Source organism: Neopelma chrysocephalum, unplaced genomic scaffold, assembly GCF_003984885.1.
Source record: "Neopelma chrysocephalum unplaced genomic scaffold, ASM398488v2 Primary Assembly neopelma1_96780, whole genome shotgun sequence".
Taxonomy (NCBI): Eukaryota; Metazoa; Chordata; class Aves; order Passeriformes; family Pipridae; genus Neopelma; species Neopelma chrysocephalum.
Genome location: NW_020925424.1, coordinates 1583936 through 1604263, shown reverse-complemented (window position 1 = coordinate 1604263; position 20328 = coordinate 1583936). Strand labels below are relative to the sequence as shown.

Genomic DNA, 20328 nt, shown 5'->3' with positions numbered 1-20328 from the left:
TTCTACTGTGTTTTAAATATTTTAAGTTTGTAAGCTGATACGAGAAATTACTTGGTACTGTGTAATTTAACTGTATGAGCAGAATAACCTGCTCTGAGAGATGATGTGAACTTTGTAATAATTTATGCTGTCTGTTAAGAAGTTTTTTTTCTGAAGTAAGATACACGATTTTTAAATCAAGGGAAATCTTGCTGCAGGCACAGCTGTTAGAACTGAGCCTTTTCTAAATTAGTAAGGAATGGTATACCTCTAAGACTACTGGATTAGCCTCTAAGGAGCATGAAAGGCAGAAGCAGTACTTCTCAAACACTAAACAAAACGCATTTCCTCCCCTCAAATGCTCACCTTCCCCCCATCACTGGAAGTAATATTCCTGTCAGACATACAAAACCATGCAGTCCCAGAATGAAAAGACAGATAATTGGATGCAGGCATATGAGTCGATACAATTAATTTCTACTCATTTCCCTTACTCCTTATTTGCATCACCAAAGATAGTGGTTTGATACTCTGATGGTCAGGTCTAAATGTCTTTGAGTGATGTTTTAGTTATAGAGACTTGGTTGCCTTTGCCTTGCTGCTGTTTTCTGACTGTTCCCCATATGTGATGAGATTTTATTCTTGGAATCAGAGGAGATTCAGTGACCTGAAGAAGTTATCTTTGCAATTACTGAGTCAAAACCAAATTGAAAATAGGAAAGCATCATAATGACAATCTCAATCCCTGAAGTATTTGGTCTGGATTTTAAAGAGAAGTATCAGTGTATGGGTATAGTGTGTCCTGAGCAGATGCCTCTTAAGACTTAGAAGCACTTTTGAAGTATCATCTAGATGCTGAACTGAATTTACTCAGGCAGTTATTTTGAAAACTCTGAAAGGCTGAAGAGGTGTATGTAAAACCAACAATGATTTTGGTATATATGATACGGTTTACTTTGTAATGCTGTAGCTTTCTTCCTAAATTCAGCTCCTTCCTTTTGCCTTATTTAAATCTACGTGGAGTAAAAACAGAACCAAAAAGGGAATGGGGAACAATTGTATCATTTAACTAATCCTCTCCAGCAATTTTAGTACAAGTTATCAATATCAATAGTGATCTGTAGATAATGCCAATTGTTCTTCAGACATTAATTGTGCTAAAGCTTTGTGGCAGTTAATATTAAAACTAATATTAGTTTAAATCCTTAATTGCATTTAAACATAGATTTGCTTATGAAACAAACAGCTGCACCTTTTCCATCATCTTTATTAATCTGCCATTTGAAATATGCAGCAGAGATTTCTGCACCAGCCAGTTATCAAAAGTTATGCATATGTAATCACACTATCTTTAATTATTTGTTTTCCATTAAATTAGCTTCTGTGATCTCTGAGACAAGAGTGACAAAAACTATGCATATCTGTCTTTGCAGATAGTATTATTTGCATTAATAATTAACACAATAGATTAATCAAATAGTGACAGTTTGTGGGTGAATTACACAGCAGATCCATCATCATTACACTTCTGAGTGTATGATTGGGACAGAAATTTGGCTGTTAGCCATCACAGTGACATGGCTTAACTAATGTGATCAGTCTTGAACCAGACTGAGTCAAAATTTTATTTCCCTGGGGAATAGAAGCCCTAAGGTATGTTCTAGCCAGTTGATATGATAAATTATTAAATACTTTTTGTGACAACAAGGGATGACAAATATGCTATTTTGAACCCTTCACAAAGATTTAAGGAGGTGCTTGTTCATTTTTTCCTTCTTTGAGTTTTTCCATTAATGTATCATTTTCTGTTAATGTTTTCCATCCTTTTTCCAAGATAGTGAGTGCTACTTCCAGTAAAATGATCTCCATGACAGGGAAGCCAGCTCTTCTGGAAGTGCCATTTTGTTGACTCAGACATTGCCACTAACATTTGCAAAATTCAGGCCTGGTAAAAGCTGAATGTCTTCCTACTGTTAAATAAAGAAGAAAAATTATGAAAAGGACCTGTACTGCAAGAGTACAATATATGTATTGCATGTACGGAAGTTAATGTACAGGGCAGGAGGTATCCTGCCACTTTATATCAAAAAAGTGAAAGTTAAGCCACTTTCCATTACAAGTGTAGCATTTCTATCTGAAAAACAGGTTCCATGCAACTGGGAAGATGATTTCAAGAGCAGAGTGAATGAGAAGGTTAGTACTGGGAGCTGTGAGGGATAGGAGAAAACAAGGAAGCCAGAGGATGATAGAAAGTCACTTGGTTTGGGATAGTGGCAGCGCTAATAGAAGTTGGAAGAATGTGGAAGGTAGGGTTTGCTAACCAGAGGGAAAGGATGTAGGCAACAATAACGGAAAGGGGAGTAAGAGACAATGGTGGTGTTGTGGAAGTTGAAATAGAACAGCCTATGCAAAGCGCCCACGAAAACAATGTATTGCCTTATGATACCTATAGTGATTGATTTACAGGAGTAATAAGGGTTTCTTTTTCTTAACTAACCTTAAAATTTAATATTTCCCTCATGTTGAGAATCCTGTATTTCTTATTAAGTTGTGTACTTTATCACTCTGTGTCTTGCCTTTAGGCCCACCCAGCTTCTTGCGGATGAGATGGCTACTGACCAGTTGTAAATCTTTTTATCCTTCTGCTTAGGAAGGGATGACCTCTCTATCTAGTAACATTCAGAGGACTGAAGCAGGAAGCAAATGTATTGTTGGAAGATCACATCCTTCTGGTTCTATCACTATTTTACAGACAATAAGAACATCAAGATTGCAAAAAATCAGTTGGTACAGTCAGCAAAATAAAAAAAAACTGTTTGTGGGTTGGTTGTTTTGCAGGTTTTTCAACCATTCATACAGGCTTATAGTTTTCATTAGAAGGTCTTTAATATCATTTAAGGTCATTGAGTTGTGACTGTAATCTGTTAATGAAAACTGACAGTTCTGAAAAAATGAAAGTAACATAGAAACCTGGAACGTAGAAGGCAGTAGTACACAGAAAAATATAAGTACAAAAAACTAGATAAAATGTTCTTGGTTAGTAGATGGAACTGAATGACCACTGAGTTGCATCAAGTGCCACTGCAAGTTGAACAACTGTACTGTCCATAGTGGGGTGTTGCTAATATACTGGTTTACCACAGTTTAAAAATCCTGGGAAATGTGCAGGATTGCATCTGTAATAGTTCTTTTTAAGTATTTTTTATTCTTGATCTATCTTACTTCTGGTCATAACCGATGTGAAAGCTTCTGACCAGGAAATTCATATCCAGAGATTATCAAGTAATTATCAAGCTATTAGCTGTTTTTGCTTACAATTTCCAGTATTAAAAAGGAAAAAAAAAAGTATCTTTGCTCTTTCATTCTCTCAGTATTTGTCATTTTGGCAGACTTTGTCCTCAAATTTATTATGAATAATTATTCTTTGAGTGTATTCAGGTAATAATGTACTGCCTAGGAAAAAGCCAATTCCTGATCTTTCCAAACACTGAATACTGCTTAACTAATAATCTCTATAATGTGTTTTTTTTAAAGTTAGCACCATGAAATTGCTGCAAGTATAATGACATGGAATTTCATTGTATTATTTAATTCTGAAAGAGAAAAAAAGATGTTTTATATAGTTTAAACTTTCTCATTTCTAAATAGGAAAATGTAATAGATTCGTTGCACTGTGTTGAAATGTGTTCATTGTATAAACAATTATTTTGTTTTAAAAACAGGTTCAGGAGACTCTCAAACTCTTCAGCAAAGGTATATGCCATTTAGAACTTGTAAAATTTCATCATCCTTCTAGATGCAAATGAAGAAATATAACCTACACAAAGTCTCCTACAGTCTGTAAAATGTGATAGATCAAGTGAAGATCTTGATAGCTGAAGAGTTTGAGACTCTGCTAGCTTTTGTAAGACTTAATCTACTTGGGGAAAAGTGAGGTCAAAAAATATCACTAGATATCTGTGCTTCCTTGTATGATGTGCTGACTGCATTGTCAGTCTTCATTCCTTTGATAAAAAGAGACAAACCATTAAATGTCTTTCTAACTGCAGTCCAAATAATACTGTTGTGTAGGAAAAGTATATAAAAGGAATATATGGACAAGCAGATAGTTAAACATGAATTGCTACTGTAAGACAAATAAGATTACTGAAAATTACTTGAATGTCTGAAAGTAGTTGCTGTAATGAAGGATAATTATGATATAAAAATCAAAATTGGAACTGCAGTGATTGAAAATTTGTTCAACAGGTACATGGAGATGCTGGCCATTTGGTTGTTTCATTTTGCTATTAGATTCTGGTAATTTCCTCAACACGCTTGGAAAGAGATCATTTAGTGTGACAAAATGAAAAATCTATCATCATCACATTAAACATTGCATTATCTAATGCTGAAAGCTATATCAGATTTTAGGAAATAGAAAATTTTGTATCTGATTTTATATCTGATTTTAGTGTCTGTGTCTACTGGTCCCTTTTTAACCCGTGCCTAACTTTCCTTTCAGATACTGGAGCCTGAAAGAATATATAGAATTTTCGAAACAAGAAGTGTGAAACAAGTCCTTCTACTACTCAGGCCCCTGCCTGTGCGACATGATGTAGGTCATTTAACCATTTTGTCTCTGTTTTTTCCTTTGTAGACAATGAAAATGTACTATTTTCTGTATTTTTAAGAAGGCTTTGTTTGGATTAAATTCCCTAACAATCATGATGAAAACTTTAATTTTACAATTGAAATTAATTTAGTACATAAAAAATGTTTGGAAAAGAAATGTTAAATGAAACCTTACTTTTTGGCTAAAACTACTAGTTAGATTTATAATATTTTTACAAATAATTGCAGCTGACCTAAGCCTGAGGTATGTGAGACTGCTTGTTGTTACTTTTTTTGCATTGTTACTTCATGGATTTACAATGTTTTAAGCGTTTACCTAGTAAATGTTCTTACTGGCTTCCGTTCTGTGATCTTGTGTGGTTTAAATAATTTAATTTTTTTGGAGCTGTCAAATTATTATTTCAGTTTTTAAGTCCCAGTGATCTGGAAGGATCTATTCACCAGTGCATCCAGGAAAAAAGTGATCTCATAGGAAAGAAATCAACAAATTCCAATATATAAGATATACAGAATATGGGGAGAAATGAAACAGAGTCCTTGAAAGAAAAGAAATATTTAATTCTCTCTATGAATCAGTAAAGTCTTACAAGTTTCGGTTCAGCATCCGTGTTAACACAGTATTAGCAGAGAATTGGTCTTGCAAATATTGTCTTTCAACTGATCTGTGTTACAGTATGATTAATATACATTCATGGTAACTTAAGGAAGCAGGTAATAGAATTTTCAGAGGAATTTCTTGGTGACCTAGGTTGGTAGAACTCTGCAAAAAGACAGGGCATAAATGTTTAAGACAAAAAGAGGTGAATGTATTTGGAATCCTGAGTAGCTCATATTTGAAAGCAGTTACCACAACATGTGCTAGGAAAGTCATTCACTTAAGGGCCTCGCTGTAATAAAATAGCAACTGGGGTCAGTATGTGAATTTATTTGTAACTTGTTTTTTAGTATAACTTTGGTTGTTTTCCATCCATTAACATTCGTGCAGATATATTTTAATCTAATTTTTATCTTCATTCTTACATTAATACTGTAGGAACTTTGGGATTTGGGATTCCTCTAGAGTGGGTGTAAGCATTTTCTACCATGTGAGAATCTTGCTGTTAAGCATGAACTAACCTTGAGTATGCTTGTATTCTTTTTGATTAGTGCCTTTTCCTCTTTCTTATTCCTTCTTCTGTTGCAGGAGGCCCTATATCCACCCAATTTTGCTTTTACCTTGCCCAATGTGCACTAGCCTCCCAAAGGAATGAACTTGAAATCTTTGTTGCTTATTTACTAGTCGTTCTTTTAAAAGAATTTTAAGTTTAGATTTGTCACATCGGTCATTATTCTTTTTTAAGCATTTTTAGTTATTTCTTTCTCTGTTTTTCAGCTGGAAAGGTAGTTATGAAAAGAACCTTATTAATTAAATTTTGAGATAGTTATGAAAATTTACTTCCTTTCATAAATATAATCCTTTTTTTTTATTTAATACAGATGTAAAATGCATTATGTCAATACAGCTGTATTTGCAGCTCTCATCTGTTTCAAAATTTCTAAGAATTAACTCTGGGGTTTTATTGTAAATACGTCTTTAATAATATTAGCTATCTTTCTAAATGTGGCTGTATTTCTTATAAAAGTGTAATGCCTAGATGAGACTCCTTCTTCTGCATCACTACAGTTTAAAATGGCTAATTAATGGTTTTGTTGTGTATTAACATTATTTTTAAAATGTACAAAATATTTTATAACCGTGATTTCACAGAGCACTGGTAATGCAAGTTGCTCATAGTCTTTACAGACACTCTTTTTAGCAATACTTTAAACAGCCTGTCATTTTCCAAAAGCCCCTTAATATGTCTTCAATGTCTTAGATTCGCAATGTGCACATTTTGTGTGGTTCAGTCACCTGTGTAAATAACAGCTTTCTCAGAACTGAAATGAGCAAATAATTAAGTACTAACAGTTTTGCATAGTCAATATTTTAGTCAAACGAAGTTTTGACAAGTTTACAGAAATGTTTGAGTTTTAGACTCAAAAACATGAAACATGAAGAGACTAAAGTACAAACAGTATCCAACAAATGCTCTTACTTTTTTCAACTTTTGTTTTGTTACTAGGCCTACAACATCTTGCTTATCACTGTACTATCTTAGTATCTAAGCAAATTGATATTTCTCTCTCACTACATTCTTTCAAAGGTCATAGTTTACGTTATTAGTTATTTATTTAATATGACATCTGTATCAGGTTATACATTCTATGTTGTTTTTTTTCCTGAAAGCAGGAGAATTCATAGTTTTTCCAACTTCCCAGGGCTAAATTGACAAATATGGGCCAGGTAGATTAAGAACTCTTCATCATTGTTTGTTGGGAGTTTAAAAACAAATCTAACTAAACAAACCAAATAAAAAGCCTTCCCAAACCCCTCCGAAGCCCCACAGTAATTGTCTTTACATTTTCAGCTTCACTGTTCTTGAAGATGGAAGTTCAATATCATAGGAGGTTGTGTTCATAGTTGTGCTAACCTGATCTTTTTTTTATCATGTGAGCTTGTACACTTGAGATATTTGAAAAGAAAAAACTGAAAACTGAAATTTAACCATATTCAATAGGAAATCAACTATATGAGTAGAGTAATGTATTCTTGGTGACCTGTGTTGCTAAGAAACAAACTGCTGTCTTGTCAATTGATTAAGTCCTTCTTTTCTGAGTGTTTTTACTGGAGGGTCCATTGCAATGTCCTACTCAGGCTCAGATGTTGCACATCCAATAACCAAGAGGTCAAGTTAGTCTCTACTTCATTCCTAACATCAGTCTTGCTTCATCTCAACTAAAATCACTCAGACATCTCTCAGTGAACATCTCGTATAAAGTTCCAGTTACTAGTACTGAATTTGCCTGGTGCAAGTTGGGTTAGAACACACATGAGCACATAGCGCATTTCTGTTATATTAGCCGGTGCATACAAAAAAGGATTTTTAACAACGTTTTGTTTTCATATTTGATTATTAATATATGGTCACATAAAAAGTCTGCCATGAGAAAGTTATCCTGTCAGCATTGTTTGAACAAATTTAAACCAATGAAGTAATTTTGTATAGGATATATTCTATGTGTTGTAGTACTGCAAGCTTTTGCTGAAGTACAAGAAATCGTATGGCTAGATTTACTGCTTAAGTTCTTTTTACCTATACTTACTGAAGAGTATTTCTAAAATAGAACCTCCTTATTCAGCTACAAATCTGATAGGTTTGTTTTCTCTTGTTTCACACTTTGTCTTAATTACTGTGATTTCCCTTTTATGAACTTCGAAAAATATAGCCTTCTTCCATAGTATTTATATAAAATGTTGCTGCAGTGTGTAGTTTGTCACCATCTTGTTTCCATATCCACCTTTAAACTTGTTCCCAGACCTTTCACTTTGGACCCCCAGTGCTCCCTCCCTTTCTGTGCTAACCATTATTGGCCACTTGTTGAATTTTCAAATGGTATTTTTTTTACTTTCTCTTATGTTGTATTTCCCACTTGATAGGAATTTATATAAACATTCAGTAATGCCCTTATATCCCATGGCTTCTTGCTGTGACTTTTGCTCCTTGTGCTCACTAAGACAAGAACAGAGTTTCAGGAGTGTCCAAACTATGTAGGGAATGTCTTTAATAGAGTGAAGATCTTCACTGCTTTTATTTTTAGCCTTCAATGACCTGTAGAAAATAGCTTTAAATAACAGATTTTCCTCTGGGATATACCCTAAACCTGGAGATCACATATGTCTTTGGATGCTGTGGTAACTGCAGCTGTGTTGTCAAGGAAACAGCCTTGTACTCAGTAGGCAAAACCAATGAGGATTAAGCAAGGCTATATTATAGCTAAGTCCCTGTGACCTTATCAGGGATCAAGATCTGTCTGTTCTCCAGTGTGCAGGTGTCGCTCAGGAGTGAGGGTGATATGCACAGGCAAAAACATATGTGCAGTATGCCTGGTGTAAGTATCAGACCTGGATTATTCTAAGAAGTGAATTCATTTCCCAGTTAGATGGATTAAAAGACTCCATTTGTGTAAGTAAAATCTTTATATGAAATTAAATAATAGAAAAGTTTCTCTGTAATCTATGAAATGAGGAAGAGAATTGAAGTATTATGAACTCTGTAAGTCTTTTTAATCTTTGTTGAAAATTCACACAAAAATATACCAATATCAAAATACCTTAATTTCTGAGGGATAACAAACAAAGTTTATAGAACCCTGAGATGCAGAATAGTTGTCAACTGTTTCCAGCACGGCGTTCTTCTTCAGTAGTAAGAAATAATTAATGTGTCACTAAAGTACACTGCAACATAGATGTATTATTTCATCCCAGATTTTTGTATCTAAAAGAATGAAAATCCAAATGGAAGTGAGATAAATTAATGCAAGAGAAAAAGCCTAATTGCTGGGTGGAGTAGAAAGTTGAAAAAGTTATTTAAATTGCTCTTAGAAGTTAATTGTTTTCTGCTTAAACTTTAAATTATTTTTACCTTTTGTTTCTAAAGCAAAATAGAATGTTACACATTAGTTAAAGCTTTATAACAAATAAGAATGAGTGAAGGAGCAACTAAATTCAACACGCTTTGGCAGAGTCCCTGAAGTTTATTGTGGTTTTCTTTTTTATATTGTCACGTAACATCAAAAGTGATTTAATGTCTTTCTTAATTAGCCCTTGTTAATCTAAGTGTATCAGCTGTTATATTTTTCTTTTTTCAGTATCTCTTATGTTACAGCCCTATTTAAGAAAAATTAAAAATCAATGTTAGTTTGTCTGCAGATAATGCCAGACGAACCTTTTTTAATAGTGGTACTGTCCATGTACTGAGAAGGGAGCAACTGAAGCAAACTGTGAAATGAGACACATCTGATTAGGATAATGATTTGACTTCTAACATTATCTTGCAATATATTTTCTTTCTTAATGGGTTTTTTCCTTTCAGAGGTTAATCTAAACCTACCAAACCCAATAGATTTTGTTAATTTTGATTACTATTTTCTACCATCCCACTGATTTTTTTTTTCCGTTTTGCATTTCATTCTTTTTTATACCTGATTATTTAAAATAATCAGGTGGGGGTTTTTCCCAAAATTACTGTCTTTACCATTTCATCAAAGTTACAGAAAAATTCTGTGTATGAGATGCTTCTTACTACAGAGAGTTCAGGCATTTTGCACCATGTTTAAAGCCATTATAGAAAACTTGAAATTGACCTGATTTCATTGCTTCGTTTCTGAAGCACTGTCCTAAGATATTTCTATCAGAACATTAGGGGATTAAATAAAGCAAGAGGACAGTGAAAAATTGACCACTTCTGTGAGTTGAATATGATGTCAGCCTTCTTAACTATGCAAAATAGACAACTACGCAATGACACGTAAATAACTACGCAATAGAAGAGTTAGAGATGAGACCGCATTCAATACTTAAATATTTAATGCATAAATATTTAAGAACATAACAACATCAAAGTTGTTACAATACATGCAGCAGTTAGCTTAAAAGACTGTGACTTAAGTCCTTGGAGAAACATCCGCTATGATCCAAACATGCTTAGAGTAACAGAGCATTAATTTGCAAAGTAAAGGGATTAGGAAACATGTTGTACCTTCCCAAAATATTCTCATTCCCATTTCTTCTTTTATTATTAATTTATTACTTTCAATTTGCTGGTCATGTACAGAGCGGAATACTTTTCATAATTTATTATCTCCATCTCGATCTTCTTCTCCTCCTTGCATTTTTTTTCTAATTTTGTACCAATAAATCTGTCCTTATTTTCTCTTGGTCCATCCTGTATTAGAGCTCACTAGTATGAATAACCTTAGCCATTTATTACTGATTTAGAAAACAAAAAGTGGAATCCAGCTTCTTTTTTTCTTTAAATCAACTTTAACAGTGTTAGATGCCTGCAAGCTATCTACTACCCTGACACTTTGTAGGAAAATCTGTAATCCTGAACAATAATCATAGCAGCAGCAGTCTCACCAGTTGTCTTGTTTGTGGACAGAGGCAGATCAGCCTTTCCCAGCTCATGGAGTGAGTTGGGTGAATCCAGGACATGTCACCTCCCCTGTGCATGTGCTGTGTAACTGATCCATGAGTGCATAACAAGTCTTAAGATACTTCTGATGCTGTTGATTTACAGCAGGCCATCTGTACATGGCCCAAAACCATGTGTCCAGGTGTTCCAACCTGTTTAATACATACCTTTTCTTCCACTGGAAATGCTGGCAAATGTGATTTTCTTGTTTGATTTTAAATTACTGGTAGAACTTTGGCCTCTCTATTTTAAATACCTTGTCCCATAGACATTTAATTCATTTGGTCAAATTCAGACATGAATTCAGGAGTAGTCATTGGAAACATATTACTGTAAAGTCAGATTAATTCTGTAATATTATGGAGGAAACCGGAACTAGACCTACAGTACTCCACTCATGTCTGATTTTTCTTCCTCTTTCATCTTATATATCTATTGACAGTGCTGTAAAATACAAGAACAGTTACACCAAATCAGAATGTTCACATTTGTCATATATTGACAACAAAACCGCTGAAAAAAATGAGGCTGTGGAAGACCTCGGGTGCTTAGGTTGCTGTTGTCAAAGGGCTGAACAGAGAACTGCAGTTTTAATTAAAATAAATAAAAGCAAGCTCTAATTTAGTCCAATGTTCTTCTCAGATATATTGCATGTGAATTATATAACCATAGATTATGGAACATTAATTCCATTGTTGTTATGAGAGTATGTGTTTATAGGAAAAAACTGTATTAATTATTTCTGCACAGTTTGTAATATTTTGAATTTGGTACACTGTTCATAACCCAAATATACAAATCTGTATGTTGGATGCTCTTTTTTTTTCTTATTTACCTTTAGACTCCTGGTGTGTACGTTTGAGTTTAGTTTCTCATGAAGCTTAGTACCCATAAACCACTTTCTGAACAAGCTTTGATGATTGAAACACTCAACCTTGACTACACTTATTCAGGTTGTGAAATACAAATGCTTTGGGGGGTATATTAATCAAGAGATGTGTGGTTTCTTAAAAAAACAACATACAGCAGTATGCTGTTGCCCATCAGTTTTAAGTCAAAGACTGTCAGCCACAGTAGCTGTCTGTGAACAACTGAACATACTTGTAGTACCTATTTTTGTGTCACTGCAATAATAAGTAGCAATTGATAGACAATCCTAACAGAAATCGAGGACACTACTCTAACAACTAACCTGAAGTACCTTATGCTTTTGCAAATTGCTTACCCTCTTTTCCTGAAACTAACTACATTTTTTTCTATAGAAAATTATGCAAAATGTTTACATCAAGATATTTGTATTCCTCTGCAACTTACTGTTGTTTGCCCCATTAGTATTTATGTTACATGTGTTTTATATACAAAAATAATCAAACAAATAGAAAAACAGCCAGCTTTAGGCTCTAAGATCTGTGCATATTATTTAAATCAATTCACTGTGAAGATTTTTTTTTTGCGCGTGTATGGTTTACATTCTGATTTTCGATTTACAATCCAGTTTAAACTTTGATGGAGAACCAACCCGAAACTTAAATTGTAAGACTGTTAGCACTATCTCCAACTTCATATCCTCCTTAAATTCAAGTTGTCTGGCAGCAGGAGTAGTTAATCATATTGTCTTGAGGCTTACTGTGATCCAGCAAGCAGCATGCAAGCTCCCCTATGGCTCACTTCATCTTCCAGGAGACAGCAAATGACTTTCAAGTAGTGGGGAGTAGCTGAGTGCCTTCTCCTGTGCTTGTTAACATCTTAGATCAGAGAGCAAGGAGGCTGCTGCAGACCTATGGAACTGTGCAGTTATAGCTCAGCACTGAGGGAAAGTGAAGAATGGTGTTTTGTTTCAGAACCAGAGTAGTTTGGCTTAATCACTTAATGTGGAAGCTGTGTGATACTTGCCAGAAGTGCACGACATACTACCTCATTACTTCATTTTCAAACACCTTAAGAAAGGGAGTGTTTATGGAAGCCTCAGTGCCTATTGGTTTTTTTGATCTCTTGGTAAGTGCTGTGCACTTTTCCATATTATTTGGTGAAACAGTGCAAAACATGCATATTTTCCATTACTACTTTTATTTAAAGCACCAGTGTTTCAGAAGTGAAAGAACCAAATCCAGAAAATTATTAGTGGAAAAATTCAGATAAAAGGTTCAACAGATTTGCTAACGTTCTTTGCTGTCTCCATTTCAAGTCTGCAGTCTTGATAAAAACTGAGTAAATACTGATGATGCTTCCACTGAGAGACATTACATTCTTTTAGAAGTAATAATATTCAGCCTGAGAAAAACACACAGAGGATCATTTGAATTATGAGTTCTGCTTTTTAAGGGTATTAGCAGGCTCATATCCAAGAAGATGATTGTTTCAGTGCTTTTTGTTTAGGATTTATACTGAGACACATGGTCACTAATACAAAACTGTTCTGCTTCCTTAGGAGAAGGTATTTAAGTCCTTTCAGTCACAAGAACATAGAAATGGCTGCACTGGATCAAACTTGTTCATTTTTCATATATTCAGCCTCTGATTGGAGTTGATAACTCATTCTACAGAGAAAAAGGCAAGAATCTCTAGCATTTACAGAATAATCAGCTTACTAAAGAAAATTTCATGTCAGGTTCCCCCTGCTTGTGAGGCTTGATTTATATGAAATTACTCTGCTGAGTTGAGTGCAGTGGGGAAAATGAAGAAATGGTGAAAGTTACTTCTTAGTTCTTTTGTGTGAAGGAGAACAGTGTGACTGATAGATAGGAAAAGACAGAGACCCACAGATTGGCAGTGACACAAGCAGCTGACAGTGTGCCCTCAGTAGGCCATATTTGATGGATACTGCCTGAGCAAGTACAATGAAGAAATTGGGTAAAATTCAAGGTACAGTTTCAAGGAGCGGGATATGGTTGTGTCTGTCCTGAGTGTGGTGAGAACCCTGGATATATCATAAGGAGAAGCAAGAGACTTTGGGGATATTGAGTGATGTTACTTACGTTTCCTGATACACAGGTTTGGTAACAGTCATAAATGTTCTGATATGTGATGTCTGAAGAGCTCCGTGTTCAGCCCCTGATAAGACAAGCACCGCAAGGCTGAGAAAAAGAGGGGTTTTAACATTTCTTTTACCACATTGGAATTTACTGTTTCTGAGTCCTAACAGCCCGGTATATTTTCATTGCATCTTTTCTAAGCTACAGATTCCAAGACTTTTTTCTCTTTTGTATTATATTTTTTTCTGTACCTTTCCTTGTATTTTTAAATTGTATTAAAATTCCTGTCTGAATTCCTTCTGTTATTTTTGTATTCTTCCTGGGCTTTTTTTGGTTGGTTTGAGTGGGTTGGTTTGGGTTTTTTATATAGTACTCTTTGAACTGAAATCAGTTATTACCGGTATAGATATGCCTTTGATTTTTATAGTCCTTATGAACACTGATAATATTATCTTCCATTCTAAATCTTATGCTTTGTTTAAGCTTTTTTATTGAGGAGATGGTTTTTTGTTAGTTGGTTTCTTAGTAGGTGCATTTGATTGCGTCTCCAGTATATGTACAACTGGTTGGTTATTTTTTTCTTTCAGTATCCACTGGCTTCGTAGTTACCCAGAAAATTGTACTTGCTAATGTGATTTTCAAAGTGCCAATGAAATCTGATATGTTCTCTTGGTTGTAGAGCAGAGCTCAGACACGAAGCACAGTCAACTTAATTATCTCATACAAAGGTGTTTGTGGAGATGGGACTAGAGGTTCTTGCTGTTACCTCACTTAGTCATATGTTTCTCCCAGTATATTCCTCTTTGCTTGAGATAATAGAATTTCAAAGATTTGAGGTTATGAACAACCTATTTAACATAGCAATGCGGTGTTTGGACAACCAGAATCATAGTTAGGCAAGCAGATACTCTGTCATCCAGTGATCCCTTTAGTCAGGTGTCTGATGTGTTCTTAAGTGATCAGGATTGTGGGTTTCAAGCCTTTTGAATTCCTTAGCCTATGATATTAGGTCTTTTTTTTATAGGTCCCACACTATTTAGTAGGGTACATTCGTTATGTACAGGGTAAATGTCTCCCCGGAACGTATTCCAAGAATTTCAACTAAAGTAACTCTTAAATTTTCTAAAAATATATTTATATGCAAGCTTCAGCAGGATCCAACAGAAAAAACCTGATTACTTGTGTATTTTACGCTGTACTAGAAACAAGCTGTACTTACCCTCCTTCTGCAACTTAAACATATGCTTTTCCATTTAAAACTCCTTTCAAATATCAGACTTCAGTTTTGGCTAATACAGAAACTTACAGTGGTTAGAACAGGTGTTAGGTCTGCAGTAATGACAGGTATTAGATAAATAGTTCCTGTTTTGCTGACTATGTGAGCCACACATAAACCTTTAATATAATCTGGCATATGTACCTGACTCTGCTGCATCATGTTTTCCCAACAAGATTCTCTTTAAATACCCCATGTATTCACTGGCATTTTGACCAGAAACGTGTATTGCAGGAATTTTAAAAATAAGGATTCTAATCCATTTTATAATGTTGTTGCAATTTTATTTTTATGTAGTAGTGTTCAACTTTGGTTGCCCATACTGGACTGTTATTTCTTTGCTTACTTTATTTGAGCTAAAAATTCCCTCTAAATTTTCTTTTTGTTTGCATGTCTGCAGTAGATTTCTCCTGTACACTACCTTCATGAAAGGAATTGGGTAGGACATTAATGCCATGCTGGGCTGCAAATACTTGCCAATGCATGGCAAAAAATGGCAAGGTTGCTTTTCAAGATCTGCAATTCTTTGATAGAATAATTGGGTTGGAAGGGACCTACAATGATCATCTAGTCCAACTTGTTATCACAGAATCATATAATAGTTTGGTTTGGAAGGGACCTGAAATATCAGCTAATTCCAACACCCCTGTCATGGTTAGGGACACCTTCCACTAGATTAGGTAGCTAAAAGTGCCTTCCAACTTAGCTTTGGGCAGCGTCAAGGACAGAGCATCCACAATTTCTCCAGGCAACCTGTTCCAGTGCCTCACCACCCTCACTGTAAAGAATTACTCCCTCATGTCTAATAAAAACTTACACTCTTTCAGTTAAAAGACACTCCCCCTTTTCCTGTCACTACATGCCCATGTAAAAAGTCCCTCTCCAGCTTTTACGTACTGGAAGGCTGCTTTAAGATCTCCTTGGAGCCTATGTTTCTCCAGGCTGAACAACCCCAACTCTCTCAGCCTTTCCTCATAGGAGAGGTGCTCCAGCCCTCTGGTCATCCCTGTGGCTTTCTCTGGAATAGCTCCAACAAGTTTGTGTTCATACAGCTGGATGCAGCACTCCAGGTGGAGTCTCACAAGACCAGAGTAGAGGAGGAGAACCACTTCCCTAGACCTGCTGCCCACATCATTCTTTCGATGCAGCCTAGGGCACAGTTGACTTTCTGGGCTTGCAAGCACATGTCACTGGGTCATGTTGAACTCTGCATCCAGTTACAGCCCCAAGTCCTTCTCCCAACATCTGCTCTCAATCCATTCTCTGCCCATCCTGTGTTTGTGCTTGGGATTGCCCTAACTGATGTGCAGGACCTCCCTGCACTTGGCCTTGTTGACCTTCACAAGGTTCACACAGGCCGACCTCTCAGGCCTGTCACGATCCCTCTGGATGGCATCCCTTCCCTCTAGTGTGGCACCATGAGAGGCTGTCAGAAAAAAAAAACCAGAGGGAGGTTTCCTTAGAGAGGATATGTTGGAAAATCAAATGTGTGTGACAGTAGTACATCTGGAACAGAATAAAAGAAATGAACTGTTGCAAATTGGTAAAACTAAGTGAAAAGTACTTACTAGTTTTGAAGGACCATACCTCCAAAGTAACTAAATTATTAACATAGATGTACAACCTGTCTTCATTTCAGCATTTTCCAAAGCAGGTTGCTAGTGTACATGCCTACGTTCCCCTCCTTTAGCCCTGAATGTAAGCTAAGTGCTGGTTCTGTTTCCCACATATTTGCAGTCTGACAACACTGCAAATTAATTCAGTTCACCGTGGGAAAAGCTGCAGAACAGAACAGCCACAGCACCGTAAGATAAGTGAATATTAAATGCCAACAAAACAGACAATTGTATTAAAATGATTCCTGCAGTATCTTAGAAAAATAACAAATCATAAAAAAAGAAGAAACACACTGAATGGCATCCTGAGGTTGAGTAATCTCACAGGTACTGCTTTTGCTGAATTAATGGACTCAATGAACTTAAAGGTCATTTCTAATGAAAAGATTCTATGAGTCTGTGACTAACACTGTGCGTCTTACTTAACTATTAGGATGAATTTAATAGCATTGTGTTTCCTTTTTGCATCAATAATAACATTTGAATTGTGTCACTAGATTTCTGAGAGGGACCATTTAACAAGTAATTTATAGATGGGAAGTAATCCTCAGAATGGAACACAAGGAAGTGAGCACAGATAAGGCAGATAAAGAACAAAAGAAAATACAAATTTTTTTAATCAAGCAAAAGAATGGAAACGTATGATAAATAAGTGGAATTATTCTTTAAAGAAGCCATCAAGAAGCCACAATAATAAATAACAAATATAAATCTGTAACAAATTATTATTTTACTAAGTATACCTGTCTTTTATACCTGAGGAAGCAGATTATTTTCTGTTTAAATATCTTCCAAAAATAGACATGCTTTTTGTAAGGTGGTTTTTTTCTTTTTTTAAACCTAACAGAACAGATTGGCTGCATTGTCTCAAAGTTACTTATGCTGATTTAAACCAGATGAAAATTTAGTCTAATAAATTTAGGTTATCTTCATATAATACTCCTAGTTAGAATAAAAAGGAATGAAAGCCAATGCACAGAAGGAGCAGAACGTAAACACAAATTTTATACTAAGTAATCCTGGTATATTCATTCTTCCTGTAATAGTAGAGGTTTTAATCATATCAGACCCATAGAGTTGTTCGAAAACAAGATCACAGACCTACAGTCTTACCAATTCCATTTCTTCAGAAAAAATGAAATTCACTAAGTATTTAAAGAATATTTAGTACAAATTTGTTGTATTAGATGTATGAAAACTTCAAATCATCAGTAAAGACTCCAGTTATAAAGGGTAAGCAAATCAGTATTATCAGTAGATGGTTTATGCTTAAGAATATCAGCACATCCCAAGGAACAGATTTCACGGTGACACAGAAACCATTGGAGAGTCATAAGAACAGCAATCAGTCTTGAATATCTTAATTGGCTGGATGGTTGAACTCAAAGAGTTGGAATCAATGGCTCGATGTCCAAGTGGAGACCAGTGACAAGTGGTGTGCTCAGGGGTCCGTACTGGGGCCAGCACTGTGTAACACCCTTGTCAATGGCATTGAAAGTGAAATTGAGGGCACCCTCAACAAGTTTGCTGCTGACACCAAGCTGTGGATTTCCTGACTGGATTCGCTGAAATAATCCATTATAATATTTTAAACTTTTGCCTCAGCAGTGCACCCCTGTGGAGTTTACCTGGTTGACATGATTGTTTGCTTCTTACTCTTGGATTTCCTGGTCTCCCATGATATGTCACAGGCACTGTCATCGTCCTAGTCCCCCTGTCAGTATTATAGTTTTAGAAATCCTGTGCTTTCCTACTTAGATGAGAAATCCCAATCCATACTGATCCTATTTTCTTTATTAGTGCAGTGAACTCATTTATCTGATTTGATTCAGGTATTTTAGTGTTTAACACTACTCCTCTGTTGAACAGTTTTTCCTGTGTTTATGTACTGAACACAATAAGCATTCCATTTAGTATTTTTGTTTCACTATGTTTGTATAGGTTTACAATGTTGTTAAAGTAATTTAAAAATTGTTGTTTTGCTTCCCCCATTTTACCTATTGGTTTGTGCTTGCGTGTTTTCATACCTTTGGTACTATTTTTTGAGTTACCATACCCTGTTTAAATAGAACTCTGTTCTTAATCAACCAATAAACTGAATCTTCTCATATCTGCAAAACAATACAATTAATAATTTATTTTGCTCTTGACTTCTTTACTTGCCTTTCACTTCCACCACTAAAATATAAACTGTATGATATTACTGTCTTAAAATTGAGAATGCCTAAAACTGGATGACTATAAGATTAAATGAAAAAGCAAACACAAAAGTTAAAGAGAAGCAATTAAGCCTGAATTGCAGAGTTTGAATGGAAAGCCACATCAATGGCTTTATGGATTGTTTTGTTCATGGATTGATGTATGTTCTGTGGGAGGAAGCTGCAATTTTGATCAAGCATAGTAGGGACAAATTAACATTATTTTTGTAGGTGCACTAAGAAATGCAATTGTGCAGTAGATCATATGTGAGCCTGCATTTTTTTCCTGGTATCTTGAGTCACTGTTTTACACTTCTAGGAGACTGAGAAGATTATGAAGGAATAGGATTTTCAATATTAAATAATAAAAGGTCTGTACAAAAGATTAGAGGGAAATGCAGGATTTTTTTTCTTTGTAAGTATTTATTAATTTCCTACTTTAAACCTCCTCTGATTTTCTAGGGATTGTAAATGCCATTTTCATCGAGACTATGAGACTATATTCATTAAATGCTACAGAGATTTTCACTCTCAATCTTATTTTGCATGCTTGGTAGTACTTTAGATCTGAAGTAATGAGGAACCACACACTTCATGTTTTGTTATTTTAAACTCAGAGTATCTGGGAAAGACAACTTAGATTTTAACCTGATTCTGGATGCATTCCATTCCTTTTCCATTACATTCATGCACAAAGTTTCTGTTTATATATCACTCTTTGGCTTGATTACAGCCTTCTGGAAATTATTTTGATTTGCTTTCTTTATTCCATGGAAAGGTAGAGGCATTCAGAGAAGGATTTTTGGTTGTGTTTTTGGTCTGTTTAATAGCAGATGAAAACATCAAAACAAGACACTAGATCTTGACAGAGATAGAAAAAAAATCAAATTACAGGAATTTTCATTATAAATAGATGTCTAATTACAATGAAATAGCCCTTGAATTTATGTAATTACACATACTCAAAAATCTTATGTCATCGCCATAATGAAAAAGCCATCATTTCTGTTCAAAAGCACTTCAGAAAGCAAAATTAAGTCTGCCAGCACATTCAATTTGTCCATCTTTCACAAATATTGTATCCTGTCTTCAGCAAGGAAATTGGTGTTCTGTCAAAAGCAAAGTAATTATAAGAATTTCTCAGAAACAAGAGCAGAGTTCTCATTGCTCCTTAAAATTAAAATTGTAAATATTTCTCTTCCCCTTTGCTCCCTCATCTGTTTCATTTCATGAGTATGTGGGTCCCTGAGCTTGGCCTGATGGACAAGGAAGTTAAAACTGCAAACACTTAGTATTTATTTCCACACATCAGGGAAATGGTGTTAGGAATTTTAAATGGATGAACAGCTTAAATAATATTTAATTTATAAAAGGTATAATGTATGCCATTTTATGGTAAACACTTAATAATATGAAATTTTTTTTTACTATCAGTAAAAATCTGAAATACTGCAATTAGAAGAAAAAAGATTAACTGTTTTTACATTTTAAAACACATGTTTAAGTGTATGTTAGGATTTATTTTATTTGGTTACAATTAGTAAACATTAGTAAACATGAACCTTCAGACTGGTTATGCCGTCCATGCTCTCTGAGCTACTCATTCTAAACCCAGTTTCC

At 35.0% G+C, this 20328-nt stretch overlaps 1 protein-coding gene across 3 annotated transcripts in view; it reads left to right on the top strand.

Moving 5' to 3' along the window:
• The window catches only part of PRLR (prolactin receptor), a 155716-nt gene that overhangs the window by 19466 nt on the left and 115922 nt on the right, over positions 1 to 20328 (top strand). For 2 of the 3 annotated variants that reach the window (XM_027709501.1, XM_027709500.1), the window contains exon 3: positions 4484 to 4576. The gene's annotated coding sequence lies outside the window, so the exon portion shown is untranslated. Of the gene's footprint in view, positions 1 to 4483; positions 4577 to 6069; positions 6155 to 20328 lie in introns of all 3 variants that reach the window. The other variant, XM_027709496.1, reaches the window with a different exon arrangement.